This window comes from Rhinopithecus roxellana, chromosome 2 (genome assembly GCF_007565055.1).
Source record: "Rhinopithecus roxellana isolate Shanxi Qingling chromosome 2, ASM756505v1, whole genome shotgun sequence".
Taxonomy (NCBI): Eukaryota; Metazoa; Chordata; class Mammalia; order Primates; family Cercopithecidae; genus Rhinopithecus; species Rhinopithecus roxellana.
Genome location: NC_044550.1, coordinates 17,300,663 through 17,316,856, shown reverse-complemented (window position 1 = coordinate 17,316,856; position 16,194 = coordinate 17,300,663). Strand labels below are relative to the sequence as shown.

Genomic DNA, 16,194 nt, shown 5'->3' with positions numbered 1-16,194 from the left:
TTTATCAAATCTGCTGACATACTGACAATCTCTTATACTTCTTTAAGAAATTTAAATTCATTCTTTAAAATTTAAATATAGATAATATCACAAAAATTGCAGATATGAAGGTCAGATTCTCTTATTTATTGTTTCTACTGACTTTTGCTAATGGTGACTTGTTTCTTTGGGTGATTTAAAACATTTTTATGGTAAGCTCATATTTCTTAGAAATTTATTTGGAAATACTTTGTGTCCTGGGTTTAAGGAGCTCTCCTTTGAAAAGTTTCTGTATTTTCTCTTTTCCTTTGCCTTGGATGAACTAACCACCATGGGTCACTTTAAATTCTGTGCTTGGGATTTTTATGGCTTATACAGGTAGAGTGCATTCTAGCCTCAAATCTACATGAAGACTAATTTAGTATTAAGATTCTCATGAAAGAAATTGCTTTTTTTCACTTAGGACCAAGGCAAGATTTCTTACCATTTATTTTGAAGGTGGATATGGAGGCTTAAGGAGGTTAAAGTCATACACATAGAAGAGAAAAGAGGATGAATAGATTTGTAAGACTTTGAAGGCCATTTTCCCCTTATACCAAATGCCTTCAAATGACTTGTGTTGATAAGTGGACCTGACTTCAACCAGGTCTAGAGTGGGTAAGCAAGTTAAAGAGTTAGTTTGCAGGAAGCCATGCACATCCAACTGCTAGAGTAGAATCAGAAATAGTACTAGGATCCAGTCATTTGCAAAAACATGGATAGAACTAGAGATCATTATGTTTAGTAATCCAGGCGCAGAAAGACAAACATTTCGTGTTCTCACTTATTTGTGGGATCTAAAAATCAAAACAATTGAACTCATGGACATAGAGAGTAGAAGGATGGTTAGCAGAGGCTGGGAATGATAGTCGGTGGGGGTGGGTGGGGGATGTAAGAGAAGTGCAGGGGGGAGGTGGGGATGGTTAATGGATTAAAAAAATAGAAGGAATAAAAACACTATTCGATAGCACAACAGGGTGACTATAGTCGATAGTAATTGTATATTTTTAAATAATTTAAAGGATGTAATTGGATTGTTTGTAACTCAAAGGATAAATGCTTGAGGGGGATACCCCATTTTCCATGTTGTGCTCATTTCACATGACATGACTGTATCCAAACATCTCATGTACCTTATAAATACATATACTATGTACCCACAAAAATAAAAAATAATAAATAGTACTGGGATAGAAGTCTGATGAAGGTTGCTGGATCTTTGTGGCTAGTGCCTCTGAGTTCAGCTGCAAAGTTCAGCTGGAACCTAATGTTGCTATTGTTTGGCTGGACAGGCATTCAGCTAGGGACATAGGGTCAGGAGGAGCAGGACAAACCAAAACTGCCAGTTTCTAGTTTTGTCTGTTTCTCCCTGTCTTGAGCAACCATGATCTTTTGAGCATAATGGCTGTTGGTACATTTCCCCTCCCAAATCTCATCTAAACTTCTCTTGTAGCCAATACTAACCCAGGACTATATAGGGAAAGAAATTTGGGGAAATGTATTTCTAGCTTATCTAGGCAGATAATATACAACTACTAGAGGAGGAGGAATAATTGGCAACCTATCTATGCTGGTTGCATCTTTCTCTCATCTCTAACTAGATGAACTGTAGTGCTATAAATTCTTCATAAGCAACCACCAACTGCCTTACCTTCTCAGCACACAACTTATTACCCAGAGAGTGAGTGTGGGAAGTTGTATATTTCGAGCAACTACTATTAAAAGTGTATTTATTTTCTTGGGATGTTGGTTTCAGTAGCAAAAATGTACAATAGTTTTCTATCCATAATTCCTGCAACAGCTAAAGGACAGTATTAAAAAAAATTTATTCCTGGAACAATGTAAAGCTTTGTATTTTGGAGCTAACATTTAATAATGAATGCTTGTCGTTGACTGGTGACTTCCTGTAACCCTACATAACACGTGAGTGACTGATCTAATGAGAGAGAAACACAACCTTAGCAAGTTAATGTGACTCCCTGTTTTGTGGGCAAAGGTTGTCTGAAACCCTAAAAAGCCATTTCAAGAATAGGATCCTCTATTAGTCTACACTTTGCTTTTGAGAAAAGTTCTCAGAAAGATGTAACTTTAATTTAAGAGCTTCTTTCAAAGAACAGGTGTTAATGTAGTCTGTAATCCACTTAAGTTATAATAGATTTCACTTTTTCACGTGGGATTATAGAGAATGTATGTCTCCTTTTCCTCCAGTTAAGAACCTAATGAAGACATGGTCTGAGGATTTACCAATTTCTAGCACTTTTGGGCAGCATTTAGTATTTTCATTAATAATAATTATTGTATTTAATATTATAACATCATTATAATTGTTACACATTATAATTATTATTATCATTCCATTTGCTTCTCTTTTTCTTCCTGATGCTCTTAAAATGTTTTACCATTTGCAAAGTACGTCACAAACATTTTCTCATTTCCTGTCCACAACAGTCCTGGAAGGGAACATTTTACCATTTCCACTTTATAGATGCACAAATGGAAACTCAGAGGAATTAAGTGATTTGCCTGGGTTTTCTCCATCAATGTTAGAGCTGGGATCAGCTCAAGTGATTGTTCTATTCCTTCATATTTTTACCATTCTATTTTTTAAAGGCTGATTATTCCTATTTCAGACATTTTGTCACTTACACAATGTGAACCTTTCCTCAATAGAAATTGTGAAAAAATCACTGATTTACTCAACATTACCTGTTTAAGCAGCAAACATATGGCAATGACTTCTTAAACAAATTGATGAATTTGTATCATTTTTCATGCTCCCTTAAAAGTGATGTTTCAGGATCAATTTTCTAGCTAAATTACATATCCTCAATAAACTGATTAAATATGAGAACATTTTGACTTATTCAAATGGCCAGCCCACAGAGATGGGTAGAGGATATTTCCTTTTGCCCACACAGACAGAATAAAAAATGATTGGTCATGCACTGATAATTACAGTACAAAAGAAATGTGGCTATTTTTAAAGCACCATTTTTCTCTTTAAGACCCAAAGCTTCCCAACCTCTTATAAAAATCCATTCACCTGATATTAAAAGCTCCATTCCCTGCACCAAACCTCAATCTCTGACCTGAAACATAATGGCAAGTTCCAAGAAAATGATGCAGCCTCTGCCACAGTCGAAGCCTTTGTTGTTTGCACTTATCCTCACACGCAGACATCTCTCAATAGAGAGGCAGGTGCTGTTTGATTAAAAAAAAAAAAAAAAAAAAAAAAAAAACTGGTCCCCACAGTAAATGTGAACAGCAGTCAGAGCACATTTGCATTTTTTTATTTTGTGAAGAAAATGTTAGATAAGTTTGGAATCTTGGAATATCCTTCTGCAGTTCAGCATTTACTTCCTTCAACATCTGCCAATTTAAGCATTTTAAAGCTGTGTTTAGTTATTAATTCATACAAGTTGTTGAGATGCAGGCATCCCAGTAGATGACAAACCAATGACAAAGAGAAAAATCACTGTATATTTCAACTAACACTCTGGATTTAGAATTAAAGGCTGCTTGAATATTCCCATTTCTTATTATTTAGAAAGGTTCTTTGGAGTTGCTCTTTGCAGACACAGCAAATTCATTGACAGGATTAAAAAAAATTTGGAGCTGGAATTTAGATGAAAGTGTTGCTGCTGGCATATCAATGCCAGCTACAAATCAGCACAAACAATTGTTCCATCATTAGCAAAGCCTGTGAACAGAAGCAGTCCTAATAAAGACTTCTGGCGCTCTCACTGGATTTGTTTGACTTGATTGCATCCTGCTACATTTACAATCTGTTTTGTGTTATCGGCACATAGACTGACAGACTTTTAAATTCACATTTAGAAAATTTGAGAGCAGTTTTCAAAAAAAAACAAACACTCCCCAAAAGAGTAATATATCAGCAGCATTGACTTACACTGCCAATAAATAATATTTAGCCACTGGAAACAATCTGATACAATTAATGAGGAATCCAAGATGAGAGACCTAGATTCTGTTATAGATAAAACTTTGTGCATGTGGAGTTAGCGCTTTACATCATAGTTCTTTTTAATAACTAGGTCATTGTATGTGCTCCTGCCTTTACTAGTACAAACAAAATAGACAAGAATGAATATTTTCCAGAACTTTGGTCCTCTGAGATAAAAGATGCTGTGGGAAAGCAAAGATCTATTAAAATTGTGAATTCCAATGTTGTTATCATTCAGCTCAGACACATGAAGCAGCTAGTTGCATGCATCGTAAAATAATAATAACAGTAAATTCCTGTTTAATGAATATTTATCATCTGCCGGCCATGTGCTAAGTGCTTTACATTTTGTCTTCCTTTTAATTCTCAAACAGCACTATTATTATCTCTGTTTTACACACAAGGAAACTGTGGCAAGAGAGGCTAAGTAACTTGTCCAAGGTCACACAGCTCAGTGTCACAGACAGGATTCAAACTAAAGTTGGTTTGTGTCCAAAGCCTATGCTCTTCACCATAATGTAAACTTTGAAATTTGCAGTGAAGGTCACGTTTTGTAAGATTACCTTTCATGATCCTTCCCCAAATCACAAGTACTCTACATTTATCTTTTATCTTTTTTTTTTTTTTTCGGCTTTAATTCTTTTTTTTTTTTTTTTTCATTATACTTTAAGTTCTAGGGTACATGTGCATAACGTGCAGGTTTGTTACATATGTATACTTATGCCATGTTGGTGTGCTGCACCCATCAACTCGTCAGCACCCATCATTTCATCATTTATATCATGTATAACTCCCCAATGCAATCCCTCCCTCCTCCCCCCTCCCCATGACAGGCCCCGGTGTGTGATGTTCCCCTTCCCGAGTCCAAGTGATCTCATTGTTCAGTTCCCACCTATGAGTGAGAACATGCGGTGTTTGGTTTTCTGTTCTTGTGAGAGTTTGCTAAGAATGATGGTTTCCAGCTGCATCCATGTCCCTACAAAGGACGCAAACTCATCCTTTTTTATGGCTGCATAGTATTCCATGGTGTATATGTGCCACATTTTCTTAATCCAGTCTGTCACAGATGGACATTTGGGTTGATTCCAAGTCTTTGCTATTGTGAATAGTGCCGCAATAAACATACGTGTGCATGTGTCTTTGTAGTAGAATAATTTATAATCCTTTGGGTACATACCCAGTAGTGGAATGGCTGGGTCATATGGTACATCTAGTTCTAGATCCTTGAGGAATTGCCATACTGTTTTCCATAATGGTTGAACTAGTGTACAATCCCACCAACAGTGTAAAAGTGTTCCTATTTCTCCACATCCTCTCCAACACCTGTTGTTTCCTGACTTCTTAATGATTGCCATTCTAACTGGTGTGAGATGGTATCTCATTGTGGTTTTGATTTGCATTTCTCTGATGGCGAGTGATGATGAGCATTTTTTCATGTGTCTGTTGGCTGTATTTTTTTGAGATGGAGTCTCCCCACTCTGTCACGCAGGCTGGAGTGCAGTGGCACAATCTTGGCTCACTGCAACCTCTGCCTTCCAGGTTCAAGCAATTCTTCTGCCTCAGCCTCCCCAGTAGCTGGGATTACAGGCACAGGCCACCATGCCCAGCTAATTTTTGTACTTTTAGTGGAGATGGGGTTTCACTATGTTGGCCAGTGATGCTCACAGAAATTGCACCTATGCCTGTGGGGAAATCTTGTCCAGTCAACTGAAGGAAAGGGATAAACCTGAGCTTGGCTTATGGTCAGATTGGCTCAGTATGTAAAAATGGAAAGTGACTATAAGAAATATAATTATGGTAGTTACAACTTCTATAGTAATTATGCTTTTATAATAATTGGCCATCTCTCTGCATAGTGGGGAAATTTAGGAGATGTGTTCCTGCAATGAGGATTTCCTGTTGATTCTCATAATCCACATCTATCTTTTAGCCATGACAAACTAGTTAAACAACTGTGGGTTCGCAACAAATAGAAGAGTTTTAAGGCCTTTTTGAGAGAGCCTGTCCACTATGATATGGGACCCATGGAATAAAGAAGAGGATGTGTTTTCCTCTCTATCATTCTAATTTGCTGTATCAGAGTAAGTGGAGAATTAGCAGAAAAATGAACTCAGTTGTTTGTTATTCTATTTGGGTCAGCATACATAAACTGAGTGTAGATGACATTTAGGCCTAATTCTAGTTGGTTACAATGAGATGAATTAGATATAATAGTCTCCCTCAAGGGTTTATAATGAGGAGAAATAGATCTATGAGCAACTAAGTATTTAAAACAATGTGATTTTAACAGGGATAGGGCCAAAATTCATTGTAGATTTTAAATATATAACATAGGAAAAAAATTCTTACCCAAACATTTCTATAATTCTTGAATTTAAGTCCACCTTACAGATAAGATTTTTGCAACACTGAAATATACAAAGTTTCAGAGTCAATAGTCATTTCTGATAATTAACTGCGCTATTGTGGACAAGTCATTTAATTTCTATAACCTTGATTGTTTTCTTATGTAAGGTGTGGATAATTCTGACTCCAAAGACTGTAAGGATGAAGAAAGAAAACATTCGTAAAGTACCTAAAGTAGTACCTGGCACATACCAGCACTCAATACATGCTGGCTTTATCCTACCTTCCATCACAAGCCTTATTTTTCTTCTTTCTGAAAAAAGAATAGGAAGGATGTATTTTAGTTAGTAATAACAGTTATAAAGAAGAATACATTTTGAGGTCATGTCTAAGGAGATAAGTGCATCCTGTTTTCTTCCTTGTGTTATTTAAAACATAGTGTTCAACCGTGACTTTAATGAGAAACAGGGGTTGTTGTAGATGCAGAGAGGGGCAGCCTCCATATCTACCTGTCTACACATGAAATAAGGGTCACTGCATTTCTTTGAAGGAAACCCAGGGCTCTGCTTATTACTCCCCTGTTCTGTGCAGTGAACACATAACATAACAGTTGCTAAGGACCCACTCTGCACAGAGCCTGAGCTGGGCCTTCCCATGTACATCGATCTCCAGTTCTTCTAACAACTTCATGTTCAAAAGATGTGGAAATAGGAGAGTTACAGAGTTAGAGATGGTCTGGACCAGGATTACAAACATTCTGTTTCTCTTTTTACAGAAGCCAGTTCTTCATTGTGGTCTGAAGGCTCTCTCTATTCCTGCTCCTTCCTTCTTCATCTTTCACAGGAGTTTTCCCCCAATATATATCTTACATGTGTAATCCTGTTTTGTTAGCTCCTCCTGAGTTGACCTGAGTTGACGTAGATACCAAACATGTTCTGACAAGTCAAGTGGCAAGATGGAGCTTGGGGCCTGGCTCACTCATTTCTCGGCAGGCAAAGAGGACTGCATCGTGAGAGGAATGTGGGGCCTAGATAGTCCCTGGCACAAAGTAACAATCCAATTGCTGAACATTTCGTCAGGGGTGACTTGAGGAAACATCCCAATGGGAAATACCCTTGCAGTCATGATGATTCAAGGATTTGAAAGAGATATGGGAGTGGGGAGCACAAGGACAGAGAGTTGGCTGGGAATTACTATTATATTGATGCCCTGGAATGGGATAATGAGAAACAGAGAACCATTAACAAATTAATGCTAAGGGCAAGAGTCATAGAACCTCTCTGGTGGTTTAAGAAGGGGTTCTTTTCTCTTGCAGTGAAATAATGAACAGCTGCAAAACAGACTCCAGGATTTGACAAGTAGAATTCCAGAGCATCAGACATACTTAGATGCTCAGCCAAGGCAGACCATGGATGAAAAACCTAGGATCTTAAAACATGGGATGAACACATAAGGGTAGATTTCCCCAGAGATTTTGGCTCTGTAGACATCCCTGAATGTTCAAAGTTTACAAAGGTGGCTCATTCCTTTACAGTGAGAGGTAGCAATGCCTGAGAGTGGGAGATAAACCTCATGAAGTTTTAGAGACCTGTCATTTCAGTGATGTTTTTAGAGGTCCAAAGCAGCTCCTGGAGCAATATTAGATCCTGCTAGAGATGGAGCTCTTGACCATGGGCCACCAATGGTCCTGCCCATTATGAGCTAACTTCTGTCAGACTAGCCAAGGCATAAATATGAATTGGCTGAGCAGCAGTTTCTCATTAGATAGAAATGTCATATGCAATGACAATGAGCACAGGTAAGTTATGTGGGAAGGTAGACAAGACTCCCACATTAACCACCACAGTCACAGCAATGATGCTCACAGAAATTGCACCTATGCCTGCGGGGAAATCCTGTCCAATCAACCTAAGGAAGGGGATAAACCTGAGCTTGGCTTATGGACAGGTTGGCTCAGTATGTAAAAATGGAAAGTGACTATGAGATATACAATTATGGTAGCTACAACTAATTGATAAAAACTTGGCTGTTAAAGTATATACTTTTAAAATAGTTAAATATATGTGATTATTTTTCAAGTTATTTTCTCTTGAAAGTAGAATTTTAAAAAATATTCATAAAACTGAAAAATTATTTGGGTTATAGTTATATTTATACTTTTTCTCTCTGACTACCTAATTTAGCATAATGAAGTTTTTAGTCTTTTACTTAAACATTTCCATCTGCCCAGCAACTGGAGTCCGTCTGGAATAATGTATTTTTATGAAATTGTATGGGTAACTCAAACCAGGATTACTCATCTGAAGAGAAAATGGTTGTATTTCATAGGTTTCACACATGAGCAAATTGATCTATAGCTGTGAAATGAATAATAGTGTTACTTGACTATGCAGTGAAATGAAAGTCTTGGAAATTATATAGTTGAGTATTTTGCATTATTATTGCTATTTTCCCTGGATTTCTCTTTGGGAGGACTTTTTTAAGAAAAAATTTTCTTTATTTTTCACCTTTATGAAACAATAAAAATGACTGTTTGATTAGTGCAGGGTTGGTAAGCAGTGCTGTAATGCTCTCTGGGTATGATGACCAGTATAACACCTCTTAGGACAGATTTATGAGTTGAAAGTCAATGCAGTGCTTTTTTCAATTAGTGACTGATTCTGTCCCCAAATGGAATCATTTCACAATAAGAGATACAGGCTAATTAGATAATTCTGGATGCAGTTTTATTTCATCTCCTTGTCCATGCAGAGAACTGAGACAAGCCTTGGTATCCAGGTGACCTAGGTTTGGGCTCGGCTTCATCCCTGTATAAATGTTGTAACCTCTGGATTTCATTTAATTTGTTGTGCCTCATCTGTAAGATGAGAGCTTTACAGTAGGTTGTCTTTCAGTTCTTCCACCTTTAAATTTACACTTCTAGGGTTAGATTTCTGAATATAATTAAGGTTGACTGAAATAAATATCCAACTGGCCCAAAAGTACTTTCTCCTAAAACAGTCTCTTAAAACACTGTTTGAAGGTTAAATAGATTAATATGTGCATTGTGACTTAATCTTCTAACTAACAATCAATTGTGCCAACTACTCATTAATTCTCCCTCCAACAAGATGACATTAAAATGTCCCATTGTAATATTTTAAATTCTTTTCTGGCAGAGGCAGACCCCGAGAAATATTGTTCATACTTCAAAAACTCAATTGTCTGAATAGGTGGCACATGCCATCATTTCCATAACATATTTCATATAGAAATTCTCAGAAGATGGAAGAACAGGATTTCCCATCTGTGGCATGGTACATGCTCTACCCTTCCCCCATTCTACTACTAACAATTGTCCTGCCTTAAGTTTATTCAGGTGTCTTTAAAATTTGCTTATGTTTCTGAAATTTTTGAAGTAATATAAAGTATACATTATAAACTTAATGTATACAAGTGAGATAGTATTTCCTGGTCTTTGTCTAAAAATTGCCTTTTTCATTTTATTCTAATATTTGTCCGTGTTCCTCATGTCTATTGACTTGAAGACACTTTTTATTCTTTACATTGCTTGATAACCTTTTGAAAATTCATCATGGAAGAATGACTATCACAGGAGAATGGGTACTTGGAAACCTTGAGGCATTACAAGAAAAGTCTTTGTGTAATGTGCAAATGCTTATAAGCAAGAAGGTAATTTGCCATGACCTTCATAACCCTAATGCTTACAACAGTGCGTGTTCTAGAGTAAGCAATCAGTAGATTTTTTTTTTTTTTTTTTTGAGGTGGAGTTTCGCTCTTGTCACCCAGACTGGAGTGCAGTGGCGCGATCTCGGCTCACTGCAACCTCTGCCTCCCAGGTTCAAGCGATTTTCCTGCCTCAGCCTCCCAAGTAGCTGAGACAACAGGCGCCTGCCACCACACCCAGCTAATTTTTGTAGTTTCAGTAGAGAAGGGGTTTCACCATGTTGACAAGGCCTGTCTCGAACTCCTGACCTCAGGTGATCCACCTGCCTTGGCCTCCCAAATTGCTGGGATTATAGGCGTGAGCCACTGCGCCTAGCCCCAGCAAGGTATTTTTTAAAGCCCAATGCAAGTGGTGATTGTCGGGCCAAAAAAGAAAAAAATCTCAAATATTTCGTAGCTAGCAAATGTCACCACATCCCACTCTGAATTTTGGAGATTTTTATCATGCCTAACAACAATATTGGAGAGTAAAATGTAAAAACCATTTCACTGGTTATAAAGCACTGGAAATATGATAATTAGGGCAGTCCAGATGCTCACTCTTCCTGTTGAAATTATATTGACATTATCATTTCATTTTGTTTGTTACTCATAACAGTATTCCCATCTTGGCACTTAAGCAGAAAAGCTTCACTTGTCATGGTTGTTTCACAGTTGATTCCATTATTTGACTTCCTGTTTTCACAATTTGCCAACCAATCAAATATATCCGTGGTTTTAAAACATGTGTCAACTGAACAGATATCAAGAATAAAATGCACGTATACATCCCAAAAGACCTCTGTCAAAATCAGTAAGATTGCACAAAGCAGGAACCTCGGATAGCACTTTAACAGAAGAAAATTGTCAGAAATTAGTCCATTCAATGTAGTATCTGAGCTTTAATAAACCATGTCTTATCTCTTTTGGCCAGTGGACAGTTTCTAATTGGTAAGGGTCCAAGGTAAGGCAAACAAATGCAAGGAAACCTGTCTGCCTGGCTTTATATATCAGCAAGATAGCCCTATCGTACATCAACGAACAGGCTTCTAGTTGACAACAGGAAAAATGTGACTCAGCTTATACAAAAGGGGAAGTCCCTGCGTTGGGCTCAAACAATGGGCCTGTCATTTTACTGCTTTGCTGGTCTGTCTTACCTTTTTGAAGATATGCAGGGGCTGAGGACTCAGCATTCTTCTCTGGGTCCTAGGCAGGGTCAGTAAATTTAGTATCTAGGGAGAGGCATTATTTCAGGGCATGAGCAGAGCAGAGGAAACAATGGGAACTTGTGGTCAGGCTGGTAAAGTGATACCTTAAATTCCAGGAGTACTTGATTTGGGAATGGAAACAGGACAGGCCCAGTAACAAAACAAGAGCAGCACAAAATCCTCCTTAGAATGGTGAGTCTCATGAATGAATTAAACAAAGAAAGCAGACTGTGAGAGATATGTTTATTTTCTCCTCCTATACTCACATATCTGCAATTCCCTCTGCAGAAGATGTTACTGCAGAAGCAGTAACAACCAGCTCATTGATGCAAAAACATTCTATGATATGACACTAAACACTGTGTATATGTGATTTACACTTTATGTGTTAATTTGAGTTTTAGAGGGATCTTTAAGTCACATAGGGCTGAGGAAAACATGTACTTCTTTGGCAACTGAGCTACATCTTACATAAAATAACACCACCAACACCGAACGGGCAGACCTCACTGTGGAGTCAAAGGCAGAAATAGTATGCTCTCCAAATGAGTCACTCCCAGAGGTCCTGTGGTCTTTAAAAACCTGACCACTATTATTCTCTGTGCTTATAGGTTGTTCTTAGTTCCTGCCTTGAGGCTTCCCTTCGCTTCACTGTTTCCACTTCTTCTTTATTGACGTTTGTGAAGTCTCCATTCTCTTCCTCTTTCATGGTAAAGTGATGGTAAATGTGGGTGATTAGGATGTTCAGTGAAGCACAGACTTATTAACAGGAACCAGGGGGAATGGCTAAATGTTGCTAGGGTTCAAAAGTTTTACATAAAAGACAATCACAGTAGTAAAATAGTTATCAGTAAGATCGTGACTTTTCTTGTTTCACTGAAAAAATGTTTAGTGCTTTTGACTGAATTATTTCTAGAGTAGGACAAATCTGTTTCATTGTTTTCCTATTACTTGGGGTCATTTTGTTCTGGCCTGTAGTATGCAATGCCCCAGAATATTATTATTATATATATATATTTTTGAGATGGAGTCTTGCTCTGTTGCCCAGGCTGGAGTGCAGTGGTGTGATCTCAGCTCACTGCAAGCTCCGCCTCCCGGGTTCAAGCAAGTCTCCTGCCTCAGCTTCCCGAGTAGCTGGAATTACAGGCATGTGACACCATGCCCGGCTAATTTTTGTATTTTTTTTTTTTCAGTAGAGGCGGGGTTTCACCATGTTGGCCAGGCTGGTCTCAAACTCCTGACTTTGTGATCCGCCCACCTCAGCCTCCCAAAGTGCTGGGATTACAGGCTTGAGCCACCGTGCTCAGCTGCCCCAGAATATTATTAAGGATAGGTTTTTACTTCTAGTATAATCATATCTTCCTTATCTTTGTATGCTTGATACACAGTCAGTGCCTGAAACCTGTCAATCACTTAATAAACATTTTTGATTGAATCAGTACATTTTCAAATATATTTTGATTAGTTACACTTTCTTTGAAAGAGTCCCCGCAAATAGATATAATTTTATAAAACTAGTACAGGGACGAAACTGAACAACAAAACTGGAATTCCCTCTCCTGGGCCTCTCCAGAAAATATAGCTGAGACAGATCCTTTTGGTCACCACAGAAATAAAGAATGAAGAAAAAGAGCCACCAAAAAGAAGCCTTTAAAGACAGCAAAGAGACTCTGTAGAGTTTTAGGACAGGTTTAGATAATTAAAACTCATCGCAGGGAAGAACCTTTAGGAAATAGGAAGGGCTGACTTCATTCCACCCACAAGATTTCCAGAATCTTTCTTGATTTAGATGAGAGTGGAGCTCCCTCTTCTCCCCATTCCCACCCCATTCTTGAGTGCTGTGCTGCTTCTCCTTTCTCTGTTCCTGTTCTCAACCTCCCGTGTCACACAATAGTAACAAAATGACTAAAGCCTTACTCACCGAGTGTATTATGTGAGCCGAAAACAAGTGTTCTGGCAGCTTGGTGAACTTACCAAATCTCCTGAGTCTCAAGGTAGCACTGGCTGAAAGTCCTTGATGGAACTTGGAGAAGAAAGTAATACATCTGTTCTCAAATATTCACTTGACTAACTCCATCACCTCCTTCAAGTCTGGTCAAATCTCACCTTCTCAATAAAGCCTGCTTTGATTGTCCTCTTTAGTGCTACAAACTACCCCTTCCCCAACACTAACTTCTGGCATTCCCGATCTTTCTTACTCTACTGTTTTTCTTTTCAATGACGTTTATCATCTTCAAACATACTAGCATATCTACTTATGATGTTTATTTTCTATTCCTGCCTCCCATTTGAATGTAAGCTTCACAAATGCAGAGATCATTGTTTGTTTGTTAATGTATCCTAAGTCCCAAGAACAGTATTTATTGAGCATTTGCTATTGAGCATAGCAAATGCTCAATAAATATCTGTAGGATCAAAGAATTAGTATTAATTAGCTATTGCTATGAAACATGAAGTAGTTATTGCTTCTGCTCTCAAGGAATTTATATACAATATAGAGACAAAGCACAAACAATGCCCTGTAATACAGTATGATGAGGGCTAAACTATCAATATAAAACAAGAGCAATGGAATGAATAATTCCACAGAACAGTTCTCTGTTCTAGTAAGGTAGCCAAAGTGGATCACAAGAGAGGGATGATGAATGTGGAGGTATTGAGAAGAGATTTCAAGTGCACTCTCAGCTTATTTTTCCTCATTGGAATGGAGTCTTCTCGTTAGGAAGATGAGATTTCCTATCTTCCGTATTGCAACTTGAGCCAGCAAATGGAGTGGGAAGAATAAATTGGTAAACTGGAACCAACCAATTGAGTCTCTTGGCTTTCAGTTCTCTTTTTAGTCATAGTATAGGCCTCCTTCCCTTTCCCCTATCATTTACTGCAGGTATTGGGTCTTACAAAACCTATTATCTTCCCAGCCTGCTCAGTGAGGTTCTGAGTCAATCTAATCTCCTTGTGATAGCTTTGAATACACTTCATATTTCCTTCTATCATTTTAGAAGAACACTGTGTTTTGCATTTTCTTGATATTGATTTACTCCTGCTTATCTGCACCTTGACTTACATTTTCTGGAAGAGAAGCAGATGGCGGATGACTCATCAGTACAATCATTATGACTTTCTTTGCTGCCTGTGATAATTTGAGATTCCTGGTCTAGATTTTTTTTTCCACTTCTGCTTCAGATGAGTCATATGACTTCAGGTGGTGGATTAGAATCGATGCTTTATCTGCCCTAACCAGTTTTGAGTATCTTCTTTTAAGTCGTAAGAGTGTTAAAAGTTATGCTGCTGAGCAAATCCTTCCCAGTGAGAAGAATAAGGAGAAGTTTTGTTTTTGTAATATCATACTTCTATTGATTGGCAAAAGATTATTGTATTTATCATTACCCTCAGTATTTAAAAACCATCCAAAACCTTCTTGGGTGAAGACTCTAAGTATATCTCAGGCACCTACTCCGTTTATTGTGTTCTGTGCGGCCTGGGAAAGTCATAAACAAATGAATTACATCTGTTTGTGAGACCTTTACTGATTTCTTAAGACAGAGGCTGGGAAACATAAAGGGAAAGTACCTGACCTTCCGGCTATAATATGCTCGTAAGTTTCTCTGGGTCACATTTATTTTTGCATACCTGAGTCAGAGCTACAGAGACAGGAGATATCTAATAGGTATTGTGAAATGGTGAACAAAAGAATGCATAGATTGACCTGATTTATTATGTGAGGAACAGCATGAAACCTGGAAATCCAGTTTCCACGTCTGTAGAAAGGAAAAATTATACTAGTCAACTATCTGCTACTAAAAAACACTGTAAAATAAAAGAAGCAACTGAGATCTGTGTGTTCAAGAAACTGCGTAACCATTACATTTATCCAATTTTCTAAGAAGGGACAATTGCCTTAGGAGTGCACTGAGTAAGTTCCATCTACAAAGTATAGTTGTAGGGGCTCCGAGTCTTTTGAATGCATTGTACAACACTGCTCTCCTAGCTGGCCAGTAGTCCCTATCAATAGCACTGGTCTTCAAGGTCAGGTAGTAAGTATCCTTGTACTTTTTCACATACATTAATTGGCATGAAGAGAGAGTGTTGAAGGTTTTCTCAAACCTTCTCCTTTTATAGGACTTTGTCACTTCAATTAGCACATGGTTACACACTAAGGCAGAATTTCCAAAGTTTTGTTCTGTGGATTCCTATACTCCAACCTCAGTTGTCATTGTTTAATCACCATACCCTTCTCAATTTTTCTTCATAATGTTTATTACTACCTGAAATCATGTATGATTTTAGTCTTTACTTTCTGCCTTCGTTACTAAGAGCATTAACTCTAGGAGCTCATGGATTTATCACCAGCACAGAAATTAGTATTTGGCATACTAGGCACTATATAAATATTTGAATAAATGAAAAGGCTTCATGATGTGATGATGTGAAAAAAGACTTTTTTTTTTTTTTTTTTTCTTCAGACGTCGTCTTGCTCTGTCACCCAGGCTGGAGTGCAATGGTATGATCTCGGCTCACTGTAACTTCTGGCTTCCAGGTTCAAGTGATTCTCCTGCATCAGCCTCCTGAGTAACTGGGTCTACAGGCGCCCACTGCCACACCCGACTAATTTTTGTATTTTTAGTAAAGACGGGGTTTCACCATGTTGGCCAGGCTGGTCTCAAATTCCTGACCTCAGGTGATCCACCTGTCTTGGCCTCTCAAAGTGCTGGGATTACAGGAGTGAGCTACCGTGCTGGGCCGTGAAAAAAAGACTTCTATGGTAAAGTTCGTTTTGAAAATGTTGGAGTAAATAAAGATAAACAAGTTTATCTATTGCAGGACTCATTGGGTATTTTAATAAACTATATGTGTTTTATAAATATCAGGATAGGGATAAAATATTCTGTGTTCCCTCAACTGCTTTGATCACAGAATTTTTTTGCTTTTGGCCTAATGTTATGAGAAAAGTAC

General features: G+C 37.9%; 1 long non-coding RNA gene across 1 annotated transcript in view; it reads left to right on the top strand.

The window, feature by feature from the left end:
- LOC115894876 overlaps window positions 1-15,755 on the top strand; it is a 56,583-nt gene extending 40,828 nt beyond the window's left edge. The window contains exon 4 of the long non-coding RNA XR_004055097.1: window positions 15,705-15,755. This is a non-coding gene — a long non-coding RNA (uncharacterized LOC115894876). The remainder of the gene's footprint in view (window positions 1-15,704) is intronic.
- Window positions 15,756-16,194: the final 439 nt, after the last annotated feature.